This window comes from Narcine bancroftii, chromosome 12 (assembly GCF_036971445.1).
Source record: "Narcine bancroftii isolate sNarBan1 chromosome 12, sNarBan1.hap1, whole genome shotgun sequence".
Lineage (NCBI taxonomy): Eukaryota > Metazoa > Chordata > Chondrichthyes > Torpediniformes > Narcinidae > Narcine > Narcine bancroftii.
Window position 1 is genome coordinate 22,066,676 of NC_091480.1, and position 9,430 is coordinate 22,076,105.

Below are 9,430 nucleotides of genomic sequence, written 5' to 3' on the forward strand. Positions count from 1 at the left end.
GTCAAATGTTGAAAGATTGGAGTGACTGGGCTTGTATCTACTGGAATTTGGAAGGATGAGAGGGGATCTGATTGAAACATATTATTAAGTGATTGGACATACTAGATGAAGGAAACATGTTCCCGATGTTGGGGGAGTGCAGAACCAGAGGCCTCAGTTTAAGAATAAGGGGTAGGCCATTTAGAGTGGAGTTGAGGAAAAATCTTTTCACCCAGGGAGTTGAGGATCTGTGGAATGCTCTGCCTCAGAAGGAAGTGGAAGCCAATTCTCTGGTTGCTTTCAAGAAAGAGTTAGATAGACCTCTTAAAGATAGCGGAGTCGAGGGATATGGGGAGAAGGCAGAAATGGGGTACAGATTGTGGATGATCAGCCATGATCAGTTAAATGGCCGTGCTGGCTCGAAGGGCCGAATGGCCTACTCCTGCACCTATTATCTAACTGCTGCTGTAAGGGCATCAAATAGGTCTATCCAAAACCTACTGGTATTCCAGTATAGCAAGATGCTTGTAAGTCAGGGATGGCCAAACTACAGACTGTTGCCCATTTTTAAGTGGCTAAGGGGGAATTTTAAAAATAAAATGGAATATGGCTTGTTAGTCTTTAACAATAAATTGCACTGGATGTACATTGCATTCCTTAGTTTCAACACTAGATGTCACTGCCATTTTGAACAACGACTAGCCCGACCTCTACAATGTTACTCATTGGTGAAAACATTTACCTCTGTTCAAAAAAACGTTTCTCAGTTGAACCAACAAGATGGAAAATAGCAAGGGAGTGCAAAAAATGTCAGACATAGCAGGAAAAGGAATACTTTTTCCACAGAAGTCAAAGGGAAGTGAGCTTGTTTGATTTGCAAGGAATCTGTTAACTTTAATAGCCTATCTACAGATTTACACATTGCATCATAATTGTTAAAGTAGAAACTTGAGCCATGAACTGTATTCATTGAGAGCTGAGGAGGAATGTTGGAGACTGCCTTGTCCCTTTCTTGATCTTTTCTCCTGTTCTTATTTTGCACTGCTTTTTGAATGAGAATTTTTAGAGTTTTATTGTATTCATTTATATTAAATTTAAGAGCAGCAGATACAGAAATGCCTACTGTAATGTAAGCAGAATAATCCGCTGTAATGTCAAATGTTAAACTGATAAATAGTGTCATATAGTTATTTTGATAGGAAATTAATTTTCAATGGCACAGGGATATTCTGGTCTAAAAATGCTGTTTTTTCTTGCAGTGTAACTGGTTGAAAACTGCTGGGCTTAATATTGTTTGACCTATAACTCCTTATATTTTTTCTGTATATGGCCTACAACCAAAAAGGTTTGGCCACCCTGTTGTAAGTGAATGCTGCCATTGGCACATTCCAGGACTACATGCTGAGGGATGGATTGTGTGGAAGGATTGCACTCAAGTGTTGAGTCTTGTGTAACAACCTTTCAGATACTTCAAGGGTTATTGTTTAATGAACAGGTGTGAGTGGAATTGCTGCTTTTTGAGAATATATATATTTGGTGGCACAATTTGGCACCCCCGGTTCTGATTGACGGCATAGTTAGCATAGCAGCGCAACAGGACTGGGGTTCAAATCCCATTCTGTAAGAAGGCATTTGTACGTTTTGCCTGTGTCTGAGTGGATGATCCCTGGGGCTGCTGTTTCCTCTCACCTTCAAGAAGGGTTATATGTTAATTGGGTGACACTGGCTCATGGGCCAAAAGGACCTGTTACCGTGATATATGTCTACTTTTTTTTTAAATTATGAATGTAAAGAATGATGTGCTAATTGTATTGTATTTCATGTGCATATTTTTATGAATAAAGTATATTTCTCAAATGTAAAAAAAACTTTTGCCTTTCCAGATGTTGGTGGGCATTCCAGTATTTTGTCCATTTCTATCAGATTTCCATTTTGTCTTTCTTTTTCTCTGGGATAGCTATAATTGGATTTTACAAAATTAAATTGATTGGTTCTTGCATCTTGGGAAAGATTCATTGTCCAGGACGTGGTTTCTTTTAATGTTGTCTGGTGGGTACCAATTACATGTATCTATTTAGAAGAAAGACGATCAGGTAATGAGCTTTTACATTGAGAGTGTTTCTATATGGAGAAGAATTTCATCCACAGATCCTTAAACTAATTTCAATTTTCCTTCAACCTATTTAAAGGTAGGAAAAAGCATTATTTCATAATTTTTAATCCTCTGTTTGTCCACTAGGTGGCAAGAGATGGCCACAGTTTGCTGATATAATAGGTTGGAATTATTTGTGAATAAATCTGTACCATTGAGAAGATATTTTTATTTCTCAGATTGGAATTAAATGAGAAAATTTCTGAGGAAAAAGTTATTTTCCTAACCAAATTAAAACTTTTCGATATCATGGTTAATTCTGTGCATCAAGTCCATTTTCCTTCCACTATTGTTTGTCTGTTCTTGGATCAAATGCCAGAGCTGTCGAACCTATCTAGATAAATCAGGAATGTTGACTCGTGCAGCAAATTCACTCCTCCCCTCCCCCCCATCCCCCCAAATCTGATGTGTACGTCGCTCCAACCTCTTTGCTCTGCTCTCTAAGGTTATTGAGGTATGTCGTTCTGCAGGCATTCCTTTCTTCTGCACACCCCCACCAGTCTAGCACCATGAGTATTGAACTTTATACATTTACAATGCCATCTTTTCCTTTTATATTATGAGCAACAAATGCTTTTCATGTTTTCAACCCAAGATGGAAACTACTCTCCTTACCTTCCTTCCAGCAAAGAGTACTACCACCTGCTAAAGGGAGAGAACCAAAACCGACTTTCCACAGATCATAGACGTTGCTCCATATTCAAGTTGAGGTTGTAAACTGGATTCAACATTGGGTACACGGGAGGAGCCAGAGAGTGGTGATGGATGCCTGCTTCTCAGACTGCAGGCCTGTGATTAGGGATGTGCCTCAGGGATCGGTGCTGGGACCATCGTTGAATGTCATCTACATCAATGATCTGGATGATAATGTGGTAAATTGGAGACGGTACAAAGATTGGAGGGATGTGGACAGCGAGGTGGGTTTTCAAAGCTTGCAGATGGATCTGGACCAGCCAGAAAAGTGGGCTGAAAAATGGCAGATGGAATTTAATACAGACAAGTGTGAGGTCTTTCATTTTGGAAAGACAAACCAAGGTAGGACACACGGTAAATGGTAGAGCACTGAGGAGTGCGAATAGAACAGAGGGATCTGGGAATACAGATACATAATTCCCCAAAAGTGGTGCCACATATGGATAGTGTTATAAAGAGAGTTTTTGGCATATTGGCCTTCATAAATCAAAATATTGAGTACAGGAGCTGGAATGTTATGGTAAAGTTGTGCAAGATTATTTTGAGGCCAAATTTGGAGCAGTGTGTACAGTTTTGGTCACCTAACTACAGGAAAAGCATCAATAAGATTGAAAGGGTGTAGAGAAAATTTACAAAGATACTTTCACAACAGAGAAAAGTTAAACAGACTAGGATTTTATTCCCTGGAGCATCGGAAAATGAGGGGAGATTTGATAGAGGCATACAAAATTATAGATAGGGTAAATGCAAGTAAGCTTTTTTTCAACTGAGGTTAGGAGAGATATAAACCAGAGGACATGGAGTAAGTTTTAAAAGGGAAAAAGTTTACGAGGAACATGAAGGGGAATTTCTTCACACGAGTGGCATGAGTGTGGAACAAACTGCCACCTGAAGTGGTGAAGGGTGGCTCAATTTTCACATTTAAGAAAAATTTGGACAAGTGCATGGATGGGAGGGGTATGCAGGTCAATGGGATTAGGCAGGATAATTGTTCAGCACAGACGAGAAGGGCCTGTTTTCTGTGTTGTAATGTTCTACGGTTCTAAAGAATACAGTGATGTCCGAGTTCTTGATCATCAAAATCAAAGAGGTTGTGGCTGACTGCAAACTGATAGAATCTAATGATAGAATCTAATGGGGAAATCTACATATTTGCTGCCTGCCTTTGGACTACGTTGTTTGCTGAGCACCAGACTGATTCCCAGCACATTTGGTAAGGTGATGTGCAGCACAATGCACTCACAGAAAGGCTTTGCCAGGTTTTGAAGCCCCAGCCCCCATACTCCATCAATGCCTGCCGTCCCCTCCTCCCTCCCTGCCAATCAAAGTCTTCATTAAAATGGAATGTTCACGACCATCTCTATTTCTTTAAAACTGTAAATCAAGTTATATTAATGATTTTGTTCCTAAAGTACAGTGCTACTCAAAAGGATTAGGACAATACATTTAAATAAATAAATAGATGGGGTGTACAACATTTTGTGAAGCATGGATAGCAAGAGCCAGTTTCCTGTAGCAGGGATGTCAAATATTTGAAGGCATGGGTTTAGCATATGAGGGAGGAGGTTTAAAGAGGATCAGAGAGATAAATGTCTCATACAAACTGTAGGTGATATCTGAAATGAGCTGCCAGTGGAAGTGGTGAAGGCAGAAACAACATTTAAGAGGAATCTGGACAGATACTTGAATGAGGAAGGCTTGGAGGGATATAGAACTAATGTGGGCATCTGGGATTGGTATTCGTAAGCAGAATGGTTGGCACCGATAACATGGGCTGATTGGCCTGTATCTGTGCTGTTCAACTCTGTGACTCCAAATCAAATAAGAAACGTCACCTTGCCATTCTCCCAGCATCCATTTCTCCAATTTATTTTAATGCGACTGCTGTACTTTTAATCAGGTTTGGATTCCTCAGTTTGGAAACTAAACTGCATCGTTTGCAAATGTAGCTCCAAGGCTGGTCCTCAATGATAGTTCTGTGATGAACACAGCAGCTGTGACTTTTGCCTGCCAACCCACAGAAGCTTGCTCTCGATGGCAAACTTCTGGGAGCTCAGAAAATCTGTGAACATTCAATTGAACTTTGCCATTTCAATTAGCCTTCTTACAGAAAGTTGTTGCATTCATGTTAAATGTGGAAATCATTGGGCTGACTGAAGTTTCCCAAATCCTGTCAGTTTTAACGCTCTTAAACACTCATTTTATCCTGAACTCAAATCCCCTGAAAATTATGCCAAGTTCCATAAAGATCTGTTGTTTCTTTGATTTTTATGGTTCTTCCTCATGTACACTTCTCCAGGTATTTAACCTCATCCTGTTCGTCACAGAGGGCACATTGGGAGCACTCCACACAAGTCCACCATACCTAATCTTTGGTTTCATCATTGAGCAAAGTGTTTCTGATCAGGTTGGACTTCTCTGGAATTATTACCGTTTCCTTGTAAGATTCAACCTGCTGTGTGTGCAATATTCTATTCATTTGCTTAAAACAATAGCCCCTTTCACACTTACAAGTGATCCCAGGAATTAATGGCCAATCGGCCTTTAAAGCAAAATCAGCTCAACGCTGGCATCAGATGATGTCATCTTACACAGAGGATAGACGGCCTCGACCCCTAGTACAAATCCCAGCATCTGCAGATCAGGCAAGTGTCGATTGGGTAATTGCATTGTGGGATTGAAATAACCCAAGTGCAGGAATGTGAAGGAAGATTAAAATGAAGGTATAAACTTTGCTGTGGGAAAGTTGCAACAGGAGAGAGAGAGGAAATAAATCAAACAGCATGGGAATGTTAGTAATGCTATTGTGCACAATTTAGAAAGACTATGGGGAAAAAGCTACCGACTTTCCCATGCTGTATAAATTGTCCGCTATTGCTATTTATTGCTTGCACTTTCCAACAGTCCCTTTTAAATTTTATATAGGTCGGTACAACAATAACAGGGGCTGAAAGGCTTGTACTGTGCTGTATATAAACCTTAATTATAATATAATTAGGCATGATTAATTTTGTTTGAGCATAAGATCATAATACATTGATCAGGATTTAGGGCAGGTCCACCATTGCTTGATGTGTAATGACGTCACCGGTAGAAGATAGAAGAGTCCTAACCCTGGAGATGGCTCCTTGCAAGTGTGAAAGTGTACAGTGTCCCAGTTAGGAGTGGTCAAGTGTGAAGAGCCAAACTCCCATTCCTCTCCCAAGACACTGAACGGCCAACTTAGTGGGATGCAAGTGTAAAAGGGGCGAATGTAACTTTATCTGTCCAATAACCCCATCCCTGCTGTTAACTTGCAGTGATTTTATGGGTACTTAATGTAATTTTGCTACATGCGAAGTTGACTAAAATTCTAGCCTGCACCATGGCCTATTTCTCCACCACTCCAGGGAAGCTTCTGCTTTACACCAGCTTTATTGATCTTATCTGTTGCCCATTCTATATTCTTGTGTTTTAAAGGAAGTGGCAGAGAGACAATGGATGCATTGTTTCTTATCTTTCAAAATAGCCCAGATTCTGACAAAGCCCCAAAAGACAGGAAAACCACAAATGTAACAGTATTCAAGAAAGAAAAGATGGAGAAAGCAGGAAACTATAGGGCAGTTAGCCTAATATCTGACATCAGGAAAATGCTGAATCCAATATTTAGGAGGTGATGACAAAACATGTAGAAAATCATTAAAAAAAAAAGCATCAACCAGTCCTCATGATTTTGTGAAAGAGAAACCATGTTTGAATAACTTGCTACTGTTCTTTGATGCTCTAACAAGCAGAGAGGTCCAAGGTGAACTACTGGAAGTATATTTAGATATCAAGAAGGCATTTGATAATATGCTACATAAACAGTTGTGGCACAAGAGAATTTAGGGTTTGTGTATATATTTATTTCTAGAGGAAAGCATGAAAATCTGCAGACGCAGCGATTTAAATAAAAAATACAATGCTGGAGAAATTTTGTTTGACCTGCTGAGTTTCTCCAGCATTATGCTTTATTTTAATTGGATTACTAACAGAATTGGGAGAAATAGATCATTTGGACCAGCAGTCATTACTTAGTAGAACACCCCAGGAACTAGCACTGGGACCTGGCTATTTACAGTTTAAAAGGATAACAGGGCTGAGTGTACTGAATGAGTGAAAAGATCGCCAGATTAGTAGATGGTGAGGACACAAAAGCTGCGAAGGGGTATATTATATTGAAAAAGTGGACAGAAAGTGGGTAGATGGAATGTAATGGGGAAAATGTGAGTATACCAAAACCCCTAGTTTCCGGAATTCAAGTAACTGGCAGTCTCAATCAACCAGCAAATAAAAGAGGAAAATAAATAAAAATTAAAATAAATAAAAATAAAATAATAGTTACAAAATATTGAAGTTTAAAATTGGCGCACCTTGGCAATCCTGGCATTCTTTTTCAAATGGCTGGCTGAGTAGATTCAAGATTCGTCATGGCATCTGTATATCAGATTTGTCTGGTGAAAAGAAATCAGTGCATCATAAGGCAGCAGATAAGTTTGAGTTAGGCATTGTAAGAGCAAGTCTCAAGCAACTGGAAAATACACTTATCCGGCATCTACCAATTCCCCATAGGTGCTGGATATCAGGGGTTTTACCATTTGTCCACTTTGAAAGGAAGGATTAAAAAAATTATTTAAAGGAGAGCAATAGATCAGACAAATGTAATGATGCATTTTATAAAGTTAAACTGGGGCAGGACTTGTAAACGGCAGGACCTGGGAAGTGATGTAGAACAGAAACATCTTGGAATACAAGTCCATTGTTCCTTGAAAGAGAAGACACAGGTAGACAACGTGGAGAAGAAAGTATTTGATGTGTTTCCCCTTCATCAGACAGGACAAGAGTTGGCACATCCATGTTACAACTATATAAGGTGTTTGCTGTTCGAGTCACACAGCTGTAGGAAGGACGTCATTAACCTGGAAAGAGTGCAGTAAAGACTCACAGTGCTGTTACTGGGACTGAAGGATTTGAGATACAAGGACAGACAGGATAGGCTGGAAAAGAGGCGGCTGAGGGGTGAGCTTATAGAGATTTATAAAATACTGAGGGCTGTGGGATTGTGGTGGACTTTTTACCAGTGTAGTAGTGTCCAAAACTAGAGAGCATAGGTTTAAGTTGAGCAGGGAAGTATTTAAAGAGGACCTGAGGGACTTTGAAATGATCACACAAAGGATGGTGGAAATGATGAATGGGCTGCTAGATTTAAAGGTAGATGTAGGTACAATTACAGTAGATGTCCTAAAATCCAGACTGCTCGAGGATTGGGTCTGGATTTTCCAGATTCTCAAGCAGTACTTTTAAGATTCAAGTTTAAAGAGGAATAAAGAAGAGATGGACAGGTAAATTTTTACAATTTATTAACAAAAGTTTTTACATATAAAATACAAAGTACCCCAAAAAAATCCAAATAAATATTTATTCGTTCATTTTCACATCTGTGGCACTCATGTAAGCACTAAATTTTAAAAGTTTCTGAGTCTGGATTCTCCAATTTTTGGACCCTGATCTTTGGACTTTTACTGTACAATGTTTAGAAGAAAATAGGACAAGTTCACAGGTAGGAAAGCTTTAGATGGATGAGGGTTAAATACCATGCCATGGCTGATACAGACACGTTGAGCCAAAGGCCAGTTTCCGGGATCAAAAACTATGATAACAAGTTCTAGGAAAGCCAGTGCGTAAACACAAAAGTGCTGGTAAAACTAAGCAGGTCAGGTAGTATCACAGTTAACACTTCAGATCTGAGAAAGAAATAAATTAGTCTGTGTAGCAGCAAAATGTAGCTAAAATAAAACATTCCATCAATCTCCTTCAAAACAAAGACCAATTCAGGACAGAAAATGGTAGATACTTGACCTTAGAGGGTGTAGGAAGAGAACAGGAGAGTTGATCAAGATTGAACAGTGGAAATGGCTCAAGTAGATGATTGGCCTACTTCTTCGGTTCCTTATGTTTGTGACCCAGGAATGTAGGTTATTTCTGAAATAGAAAACAAAAGTCATAACTGCCAAAAATATGGTTGTTTTGCCACTATTAGAACTCTCGTGATCCAGGGTAAAATAGCGGGAAACATTTTTTTAAACCAAGAATGCAGTGAAGTACAAATAGGGTTTATGGGAGGGCAAAGAAGGATATGCACCTTCCTGAGACAAAGAATCACAAAAAGCAAAGAAGGGGGTATAAGCTTTAATCTGATATGAAGATAAGGCATGTGGCTCAAATGTCTCATTTTGTTATAAATACCAGGTATTGGAGAGCACATGGAAGGCAGCATCTGCTCGGACATATGCTCCGTCAAGTACATATTACGCTATTGGATCGTTGGAGACTTTATAGTCAGCAGATGGTCAAATATTCAGTCAATGAATACAGCAATACTGGAACCAAGACACCTGAAAAAAAAACACGAGAGTATTCCAACCATGAGTGCAAATTAATTTGTGTTACATCAGAACTAATTAATGTAGCAGAAATGATAAAATATCAAAAAAAACTTACATCTTTGAGGCCAGAATAAAATAGTTTTATTTGGATGCAATGATTCACTGATATACCTTAAGGGCAATCTTGTGTAATTATATCTGG

The 9,430-nt window shown here is 39.2% G+C and overlaps 1 long non-coding RNA gene across 1 annotated transcript; it reads right to left on the reverse strand.

Moving 5' to 3' along the window:
* Positions 1 to 7,223: 7,223 nt before the first annotated feature.
* On the reverse strand, positions 7,224 to 9,179 carry LOC138747491 (uncharacterized). Its single transcript, XR_011347517.1, has 3 exons — positions 9,089 to 9,179; positions 8,702 to 8,824; positions 7,224 to 7,296 (listed from the first exon to the last, which is right to left on the reverse strand). It is a non-coding gene; the product is annotated as an uncharacterized lncRNA (long non-coding RNA).
* Between the last annotated feature and the right edge of the window lie 251 nt (positions 9,180 to 9,430).